This window comes from Platalea leucorodia, assembly GCF_965183815.1.
Source record: "Platalea leucorodia genome assembly, contig: HAP1_HAP1_SCAFFOLD_24, whole genome shotgun sequence".
Taxonomy (NCBI): Eukaryota; Metazoa; Chordata; class Aves; order Pelecaniformes; family Threskiornithidae; genus Platalea; species Platalea leucorodia.
The window spans coordinates 1,187,145-1,197,883 of record NW_028121458.1 but is presented as its reverse complement, the minus strand read 5'-3'; the positions used below and the strand labels follow the sequence as shown (position 1 = coordinate 1,197,883).

At 54.4% G+C, this 10,739-nt stretch overlaps 1 pseudogene across 1 annotated transcript; it reads right to left on the bottom strand.

Annotated features, from left to right (window-relative positions):
* Positions 1-5,126: 5,126 nt before the first annotated feature.
* Positions 5,127-6,063, bottom strand: LOC309603194 (olfactory receptor 14C36-like; annotated as a pseudogene). The gene has a single exon. The product of its transcript is annotated as an olfactory receptor 14C36-like (transcript).
* Positions 6,064-10,739: the final 4,676 nt, after the last annotated feature.

Sequence of the window (10,739 nt, the reverse complement as noted above, 5' to 3'; positions counted from 1 at the left end):
AGTCTTAGCAGCCTGATCCACCTGCTGGTTGTTTTGAGGTTCTTCAGTGGCCCGACTCTTGGGTACGTGAGCATCTACGTGACGTACTTTTACAGCCAGGTCCTCTACCCGGGCAGCAATATCTTGCCACAGTGCGGCAGCCCAGATGGGTTTGCCTCTGTGCTGCCAGTTGCTCTGCTTCCATCGCTGCAACCACCCGCACAGGGCATTTGCCACCATCCATGAGTCAGTACAGAGATGGAGCATTGGCCACTTTTCTTGGTCAGCAATATCTAAAGCCAGCTGGATGGCTTTCGCCTCTGCAAACTGGCTCGATTCCCCTTCTCCTTCAGCAGTTTCTGCGACTTCTAGTATAGGACTCCATACAGCAGCTTCCCACCTCCAATGCTTCCCCACAAGACGATAGGACCCATCAGTGAACAGGGCATATTGCTTCTCATTTTCTGGCAGTTTATTGTACAGTGGGGCCTCCTCAGCACACGTCACCTCCTTCTCTGGTGATATTCCAAAATCTTTGCCTTCTGGCCAGTCCATGATCACTTCCAAGATTCCTGGGCGACTGGGGTTTCCTATTCGAGCCCGTTGTGTGATCAGTGCAACCCACTTACTCCATGTAGCATCAGTTGCACGATGTCTAGAAGGGACCCTCCCTTTGAACACCCAGCCCAACACTGGCCGTTGGGGTGCCAGGAGGAACTGTGCTTCAGTACCAACCACTTCTGGAGCAGCTCGAACCCCTTCATATGCTGCCAATATCTCTTTTTCAGTTGGAGTGTGGTGGGCCTCGGATCCTCTGTATCCCCAACTCCAAAACCCCAGGGGTCGACCTCGAGTCTCCCCTGGTGCTTTCTGCCAGAGGCTCCAGGCAGGGCCGTTCTCCCTGGCTGTGCTGTAGAGCACAGTTTTTACACCTTGTCCTGCCCAGACTGGCCCAAGGGCTACTGCATGAACTACCTCCTGTTTAATTTGTTCAAAGGCTTGTTGTTCCTCAAGGCCCCATTTGAAATCGTTCTTCTTCCAGGTCACTTCATAGAGAGGGCTTAAAACCAGACTGTAATTGGGAATATGCATTCTCCAAAAACCCGCAATGCCTAAGAAAGCTTGTGTTTCCTTTTTGCTGGTTGTTGGAGACGTAGCCATTATTTTGTTGATCACATCCATTGGGATCATGCCCCACTTCTCATCTTCCCTGTTGGTCTCTCCTCAAGACACTGAATCTCCATCCAGCACAAAAGCCATGGGAGCTGTCCTTCCCCACCTCACCTCTTATTCCCCTGATGTCACAGCTCCGTGATGGCACATGGGGCTCCTGCTCTCTGTGCCCCAGGCTGTGGGCTTTGGTGCCCATTTGGGCTGCAGCACCTCAGATGTGGCACCAGGGCCAAGGGCAGACTTGTCACATGGAAACCTGGTCCCCAGAGATGGGAGCCCGTGTGTGGCAAGGCTTGGCTTCCCAGCAGAGGCATGCTGGAGTGGGTGGCAGGTGGTGCCATAATGATGGATGAGGTTCCCCCCCCGAGAGCAAAAGCTGCAGTCCCCAAGGGCAGAGAGCAAGAGGCCTGGGCTGTGCAGGCCTGGCAGGAGAGGGCTTTGCTGTGCCAGGTGACTCTGCAGCACCGTGGGGCCTGTGCCAGAGGTGGAGCTGATCTGCAGGAAGGACAAGGTGCTGCTGAGAAAGTCCCTGGGGGAGGACAGCCTGTGATCAAACCACACTGTGGACATCATGCTGGGGGCCAACTGGCCAGATGATAGCAGCTCTGCAGAGAAGGATCTTGGCGTCCCAAGGGAGAAGCAGCTGAGCATGAGGCAGCAATGCATCCCCACGGCAAAGGCCAACAGCCTCCTGGGCTGCATTAGGAAAAGCCTTGCTGGCAGATGGAGGGAGGTGACCCTTGCCCTCCACTCAGCACTGGGGAGGCCCCATCTGGAGTGCTGTGTCCAGTGCTGGGCTCCTCACTACAATAAAGTTCTTGACCTACAAAAGCAAGTCCAGCAAAGGGTGACAAAGCTGTTTTAAGGGACTGCAGCATTTTTCATAGGAGGAAATGCTGAGAGATGTGGGACTGTTCAGTCTGGAGAAGAAAAGGCGCAGAGGGATCTTGTTAATGTGTATAAATACCTGATGAGAGAGCATGAAGACCAGGGAGCCCAACTCTTCTCAGTAGTTCCCAGTGACAAGACAAGGGGCGATGGACACAGCTAAAAACACATGAAATGCCACCTGAACCCAAGAAAGCACTTTTGGACTGTGAGGGTGGTCAGCCACTGGAAAAAGTTGCCAAGAGAGGTTGTGGAGCCTATATCCATGGAGATATTCCAACCCCAGCTAGAAAAGGTGCTCAGCAACCTGCTCTAGCTGACCCTGCCTCAGCTGGGGGGTTGAACTAGATGATCTCCAGAGGTCCCTTCCAATCTGAACATTTCCGTGATTCTGTGAGTATGCAGGAGAAAAGTAAGAGAGAAAGAAAGGAACAACACCTAGCCTTGACTGCAAATACAGTGGGATCCCATGGAGAGGACCAAAGCTGGAGCAGGGGAGGTGTGAGGAGGAAGGAGCAGCAGAGATGTTCTGCAGTGACTGTTAACCCCCTCTTCACCATCTCCCCTGCTCCTGGTGGTGTTGAGGTAGGTAGAACTGGGAACAATGGAGTAATTTGAGCCTGGGGGAAAGTGTGAGGGGAATGGTCTTTAATATTTTTCTCATTGTTTCTCACAATCCAAATCTTTTTATAATTGGCAACAAATTAATCTGATCTTCCCCAAGTCAACGGGTCTTTGCCCATGATGGTATTCGGTAACTGATCTCTTTTACTTTATCTTGACCCATGAGTTATTCCATCTTATTTTCTCCCTTTGTCCTGTTGAGGCAGGGGAGTGAGTGAGCAGCTGGGTGGGTGCCTGGCTGCTGGCCAACGCTAACCCACTACAGAACCACCACATCAGGACTGCTGCGTCCAGTATGGGACTTCCCAGTACAAGAAAGACCCTGACAGACTGAAGTGAGTCCTGCGGAGGCCAGAAGGATGGTTGGGTCTTGGAGCACATTATGGACAAGGAGAGGCTGAGAGTGCTGAGGTTTTGAGGAATCCCTCAAGTCAGACACTAGAGGAAGCACCCACTCCAGTTGAGGGATCTCAGTCAATGGAGATATTCAATATTTGTTGAGACAAGGCCATGAGAACCTGTTCAAGCTGGATCTGTCTGAGAACTGGCTTGGCTGAGGGACCAGCTGTGGCAAGAGCTGTGAGACTTGAGGGGTCTAGAGCACAAGTCTTATGAGGAGCGGCTGAGGGAACTGGGCTTGTTTAGCCTGAAGAAGAGGAGGCTGAGGGGTGACCTTATTGTTCTGTACAACAGCCTGAAAGGAGGCTGTAGCGAGGTGGGGGTCGGTCTCTTCTCCCCAGTAACGAGTGATAGGACAAGAGGAAACGGCCTCAAGCTGCACCAGGGGAGGTTTAGGTTAGATATTAGGAAAAACTTCTTCACCAAAAGGGTGGTCAAGCATTGGAACCGGCTGCCCAGGAAAGTGGTTGAGTCTCCCTCCCTGGAGGTATTTAAAGAACGGATAGATACGGTGCTTGAAGACATGGTATAGATGGACTTGGCAGTGATAGGTTAACGGTTGGACTTGATGATCTTAAGGGTCTTTTCCAACCTTGACGATTCTATGATTCTATGATTCTATGATTTGTGTGTAATAAGTGTCAGTAGGAAACTGCTTCCCTTTTTCTTAATATTGGTGATGGAGTTGGGTATCACTGAGCCCCGGAGGAGGACAGCGGTGACCATGCAGCAAAAGTCCTTTCTCAAGGCTGGGGTGTACAAACAGAGCTGGAAATGGCCGGTGTGTGGCAGTGATCTGGGACAGTTCTCCCAGGAAAGCTTCCCCAGGATGTACAGGGAACATGGCACAGACCTGGCCCCTCTCTTCTGCACCTTTGGTGCCTTGCTTCCTTCACATTGATGCCTGACTCTGCACTGTCAGCACCCTGCTGGGGGCCCCCACCCTGCACACTCACACAGATTGCCTCTACACTGCTGCTTTCCTCTCCCAGGCACTTCCCAGCCCAGCCCGTCCCCAGCTCTCCCCACCTCCCCTGCCCCCTCCCCAGCCCAGCCTGGGCTGGCCCCACGGCAGTGCCCACCACCGGGTGCTGCAGAGCTCTGGGCACTCACCCCACAGCCCCAGCCCCTCTGAAGGGCACAGCAGCTCCTGGGGGGCAGAGAGGGGGGCTCAGGCTCCTAATTAACCCCAAGGCTGGTGCTGGCCCCAAGGCCAGGAGGAAACAGGCGAGGCACTCTCTGGCTCTTCTGAATTCATATTGTAGGTGATGCCCATACCTGACTGTATTGGTCCCCTCCTCTGCTCCCACCAGCCCCACTCCTCAGAAGAGCACAGCAGTCCTGGCCCTGGGCTTCCTCAGGCAGCTCCCGAATCCCTCCAGTCTCCACTCCCTCTGGCTTCTGAGTCCCCACTGACTCCCATGGCACTGCAGAGTCCTTGTTCATGGATAAGATGATTTAGTGCTGTACTTTTGGGGGACATCACCTTTGCGACTGTTTCACCTTCTGAGCCTCCATTCATTGCAACCCCAGGGCACGTGGTGAGTCCCCATCCTCTCCTCTCCTCACCCCTCCAAATTCATTTCCAGGCAGTCTGGTATATGCCATCAGTCCTGTCATACATGAAGAAACCTGAGGAGAGAATGGGAGCTCATGGGCCATCTCCCCTCCCATTGGACACCAAGAAGAGAGCTTTTAAATTCACAGCGTTTGGCCCAGTGGAACCCAATGTGACCATGAGCTTAATTCCCAAAATATTAAGAACACAAGGAGATCTGACTCTTTAAAAAACTCTTTCTTGGACATTTTCTTGGAAGCAGCTTTAGAGGAAGAGCCCAGCCTTCAGGCACTGGATCTGGGCAATTCCGTTTTATTGAAGAGCTGCTATTGGGCATGCCACATATCACACAGTGCTGTGCAAGAGTCAGACACAATAATATCAAGCCTTAAGACAAGTAGTATGAACCCAGCAAATTATCTGTAAGCAGGATTATCATAAGAGAAAACAGCAGACGTGTGGCCTAAGATAAACTGTGGGAAATGTGCAGAGAATGGGAGGCAGGTTATCGTTGGTGAAACAGCGTCCATTGGGCCAGTTTCCATAGGGCATCCTTGAGCTCCTGGTTCCTCATGCTGTAGATGAGGGGGTTCACTGCTGGAGGCACCACGGAGCAGAGCACTGCCACCACCAGATCCAGGGATGGGGAAGAGATGGAGGGGGGCTTCAGGTAGGCAAAAAATGAGGTGCTGAGAAACAGGGAGAACACAGCCAGGTGAGGGAGGCACGTGGAAAAGGCTTTGTGGCGTCCCTGCTCAGAGGGGATCCTCAGCACGGCCCTGAAGATCTCCACATAAGACACCACAATGAAAACAAAACACCCAAATCCAAAAGAGGCACTAACCACAAGAAGTCCAACCTCCCTGAGGTAGGCATCTGAGCAGGAGAGCTTGAGGATCTGGGGGATTTCACAGAAGAACTGGTCCAGGACATTGCCTTGGCAGAGGGGTAGGGAAAATATATGGGGAGTGTGCAGGAGAGCATTGAGAAACCCACTGCCCCAGGCAGCTGCTGCCATGTGGACACAAGCTCTGCTGCCCAGGAGGGCCCCGTAGTGCAGGGGTTTGCAAATGGCCACATAGCGGTCATAGGCCATGACAGTGAGAAGAGAATACTCTCCTCCAACGAAGAAGAGAAAGAAAAAGACCTGTGCAGCACATCCCGAGTAGGAGATGGCCCTGGTGTCCCACAGGGAATTGGCCATGGCTTTGGGGAGAGTGGTGGAGATGGAGGCCAGGTCGAGGAGGGAGAGGTTGAAGAGGAAGAAGTACATGGGGGTGTGGAGGTGGTGGTTGCAGGCTACAGCGGTGATGATGAGGCCGTTGCCCAGGAGGGCAGCCAGGTAGATGCCCAGGAAGAGCCAGAAGGTCAGGAGCTGCAGCTCCCACGTGTCCCGCCTCTTCCAGGAGGAGGAACTCGGTGATGGAGCTGCTGTTGGACATTTTTTCACTTTGGTATGTGGACCTGTTCAAGGAGGAAAACACACTATGTTAGCAGAGACATCTCTGAGCAAAATCAAAGCCTTTTCCCATAGACTCTGCTCATGCTGCACACACCCCCTTTTCATTTTCCAGGAGACCTTCCTCAGGTCTGTGGCTGGAGCTCTGGTTGGTGCTGGCAGAATGTTCCATGAGGAGCAGGGCCCTTGCCCGCTATTTGTTGAGGAGTCAGCCCTGCTCTGCAGCAGTGGGGTCATGGGAATGGTGGGGGCAGAGGCAAGTCCAGGTGTTTGACTTTGTCAGATGAAACCTCTCCTAAAACAGAATGGCCTGTCAGCATCTGCACTGCCAGTGCCAAGGAACTGGAATAGCAGAAGGCAGTATGAGAGGTTTGGGGTTTTTTACAGCTCCCCCCATCTCCCCAGGGATTGTCCTGGGATGTCAGAAATCCTCAGCATTTCTGCTGCTCTCATGGAGAACAGAGCGAGCCCTGCGAGGCAAGATGATTGCCTGTGGCTCAGCGCAGTGAGGGGATCTGGTCAGCCTTTCTCAAGGTCTCAGCACCCCACTTCTAGCCCCGGACACTCATGCCTCCTTTCACCAACCCAACAGCATTTCCTCAGCCACAGAGTCTCTGCATTTCTCCATGGGGCTTCCAGAGAACACAAAGGTGCTATGGGACAGGTTTGCATGCTGGAAGGCAGCTGACAGCTTGGAAGGACACCCTAAGGAGGTGATAGCCAATTGTCTTAATGTTGGCATCTCATGAAGAGAAAAGTGACTCCTTCCCCAGCCCCACAGGCTGCATTGCCCACAGCCCCACAGATTAGAGGAAAGCTGGGATGCTTGTTCCCATCGACATGCCTGCATGAATGGACGAACAAGATCAGTGTGTGACTCTGCAGCTGAAATTCCCATCCCCAGGGAGTCTGACAGCACTAAAAAGATGACTTTAAAATGGGCAGGTGGAGAAACAAGGAAAAATACAGTGAGGGTCTGGCTGAAAGAGGCAAGGGGGGAGGCAGACGGACCCTCAGGACAGCGTTACCCTTACCCAGCTGTGCACGCCACCTCCCAGACAGTGATAATGCAGGACAGTTGCCCTCAGCCTGATTGCTGGTCAGTGGGAAAAGGGGACATGGCACTAGGGATGCCCTTCGCCTCTTCTGCTGCTCTGCTGGACAGAGAGGTGACTCCCACCCCAGACCCCATGCCCATGAGGGCCGAGGGCTGTGCTGGGTGGGAGAGGAGAGATGAAGGGGTTGCTCAGGGAAGGCATCTGCACTGCAGGGGTGGCCGGGAGGTGCCCAGATCTCCCCTGCAACAGGGCTTCCCTTAGCAGGTCCTTCCTTTCCTGCCCATCTCTACTGCCTGCAGCTGTCCCTGCCACGAGCTGTTGCTCTGGCCCCACGTCTCTTCCCTGCCAGTGCTCACAGGCCCCATCTCAGCCCCTGTGTGCCCAGCTCTGCCCTGCAGCCTCTCCGTGTGTGCAGGGGCTAAAGAGCAGGTCCCACAAACCCCAATGAGACTGGAAAGGTGATGCTGGTGCGATCTGTACACCACCCAGCCAACCAAGAGGAGAAACCTCAAAAGACAGACACCTGCCCTTACAGGAACTCCACCTTGAAAAGTTCCCTCAGAAATGCGTGGGGGTGAGCTGGAGCTGAGAGCAAACCTGACCCACACAGCACCCTCTCAACAGCAGAAGGACCCTGCCCTGCCGAGGATCGCTCCTTCCACCCACAGCTTCTCCCCACATCACCATGGGCAGCTCCCCGGGCAGGTTGAGTGCTGACCCTGGCAGGTGACAGAGTCCCTGCCCCAGCACACAGCCCCTGGGGTGCAGGGACCCTGCTCGGAAGGACGGCCCTGGGCACCCCTGGCTGCACACCCACCTTCACACCCCTTTGGCCGTTCCTGGAAGAAGGCAGCCATCATGCCCTGTGCCTCTGACGGTGCAGCAGGGGAGCCCTGCTTTGGAGCATGTCCTCCTCCTCCACACCAGAGAAGTTGTGAGAGTCCTCCTCAAGGATCCCATAGGCTGTGGGATGTGCCAGCTTTTGGAGATCTCTCCAGGAGCTGCAGCTTCTTTACCCTGCTGCCAGAGACTTACTGTGTCAAGGGCTGTGAAGGTTTCTCCCACAATGGTCTCTCAGTGTCCTCGCACCCCAGACTGCCTTTACCCTCTCTCTGCCTCGCTCCTCTCCCCTCGGTGCGTGCAGGCAGTGCCCTCAGCCCTGCTGCGCTTTGCAGAGGAGCTGCTCCTGGGCAGAGCTGTCTCTCTGCAGGGCTGCCCACTTGCCAGGAGCTCCCTCCATCCCAGGAGCCCAGCCCAGCTCAGCAGCAGAGGCCCAGCCCAAGGCAGCACTTTCTCTGCCTCCTACCCCCAGCCCCTGCCCCCAGAGCCCTCCAGGTGTCCCTGGGCCTCCAGGGCTGACAGCTCCTGAAAGGCAGCAGGGTCTCTCCTGGGGAACAGAACTTGAAGCAGACTGAAGTCACCACCAACTCTCCCTCCCTAAACACTGCACAGACTCATTCCTGCAGTGGGAATTGCTCTGCCAGGGTGTGCGGAGCTACGGGAGGTGTCAACGTTCCCCTCTGGAAACCCCCGTTCCTCTCCCATGGTCAGGCAGGGCATGTGGGCAGGGACAGGCAGGGGATCATTGCCACCTGGGCAGGGCAGGGATTGAGCCAAGTCAATGTCAGCATCTCAGCTCTCATCAGTATTCCTGAGGCCGGAGGGGCATTCAGCTTCTCCAGTGCACCCCACAGACCCACAGGAGGTGGGATGCCTCTTGCCTCAGCTCGGCTGCACAAAAGAGCTGGGAGCTCCTTCTCTAAGCTGCTGTGTTAATGATGGGGATAGAGGCCAGGAGTGAGCTTTTCCGATGCAAACGCCTGGTGACATCGGAGCTGCCAGAGGTGGTTCAGGACATGTGCAGGAAACTCCAAGCTCTAATGGAGCAATTGTGAGAGACAGGGCGGCATCTGCGGGCATTGCCTTGGCGGCTGGTGGGGAATCCCTTTGGCCAACTGAAATGGTAGAAAACGATGACAGGACAACCCAAGCTGTCCCTCCTCAGTATGCTTAGGGCAGCTGACAGAGGTGTTCATCTGACCAGACGGAGTCACGTGCCACAGGGGAGCTCAGTCTGTCTGTCTCTTCTCCATCAGCTGTATCTCCACTAAGTGTAACCAAAGGTTTCCCATGGACTTCCCTACATTGCCTAAGCTAGTCCAGGGCAGCCGCTCAGCTTAATGGCCAAATGCAGGCCTGTAGTCCTACCTCAGATGCCAAAGCTGCCCAGCACAACCGGAGCGTCCAGCTGGCTGGGCAGTGCAGGACCCACAGGACAGCTGTCCCCATCCCAGGCTGGTACATAACAGACACCCCAGGGCATCTCAGATAGATTTGGGGTGTATGAGCACGTGACTGAATGCCACCGCTGCAGGGAGACAAGGTCTGTCCCATGTCTATCCAGGAGAGGCAGGCAGTGCATGAATACGAGGCACATCACAACTCTCATATGCCAACACTTTCAAATGCTGCTGATTCTTCTTACCCCCATCCTTTATTCACCTCCTTGATGATACAATAGAGACACAGGTGAATGATTTTCACAGTGTGCCTGGATCACACAATGTCCATAGTCAAGGATATTTTCAGCAGCAACCTGTTCTTCTTGGAGATCAGCTTCACCTCCACCACAGCCTCTCTGGGCTGCAGTGACATTGCAGACAGCAAAGCCCTCTCCTGCCAGGGCCGCCCAGTCCAAACCTGTTTCTCTCTGGCATTGGGAAGCACAGGGTTTGCTCACCTTGTGGGCCCCTCATTTCAGCCTCACATTGCCGTCTGCCATCCACGCCAGCATGTCTCTGCTCTGAAGCAAAGCCTTGGCTTGCACAGGATCTTGGGTGCAAGAGCTGTGACAAGTCTGAGGTTGGCCCTGGTGGCACCAAGCTGAGGGGCTGCACCCAAATGGGCACCAATGGCCTCAGCCTGGGGCACAGACAGGAGGGGATGGAGCCCTGTGTGCTGTCACAGAGCTGTGACATTGATGTAAATACCTGCTGAGGTGTGGTGGGACAGGTCAGAAAGCTTGAGGTGCTGCGATGGATGGATACAGACTCTTCAGAAGAGATAACTGGGGAAGATCAGGAGGGGGATGCCCTCTGCGTAGGAGCTGCCTGGATGTATGGAGGTCCTCTATGGGATGGCAATCAGATTGGGTAAAGCCTTTTGGGTGAGGGTCAGAGGACAGGCCCGTTAGGGAGATATCATGGTAGGAGCTAAATACCTGGAATCGGGTGAGGAAGAGGACAAAGTCTTATTCAAGCAATTCCAGTTCAATGACCCCACATCACCCTTGGGGGCTTCAATCACCCTGATACTGATGGGAAGGGGACAGTGCAGGCTGCAAACAGACCCAGAGGTTTCTGTGGGTTCTTGGGGCCAGCTTCTTAGCCCAGCTGCCTGATGGCCAACATAGGTGATGCTTACCTGGATCTCTTACTTGCAATCAGGGAAAAACAGGTCAGGGATACTGGTGTTGTGCAGCAGTATTTTACCCCTTCTTAAATATGTTATCACAGAGGCACTACCACCATCGCTGATTTGCTCAGCTTTGGCCAGTGGCGGGTCCATCTTGGAGTGGGCTGGCACTGGCTCTGTCGGACGT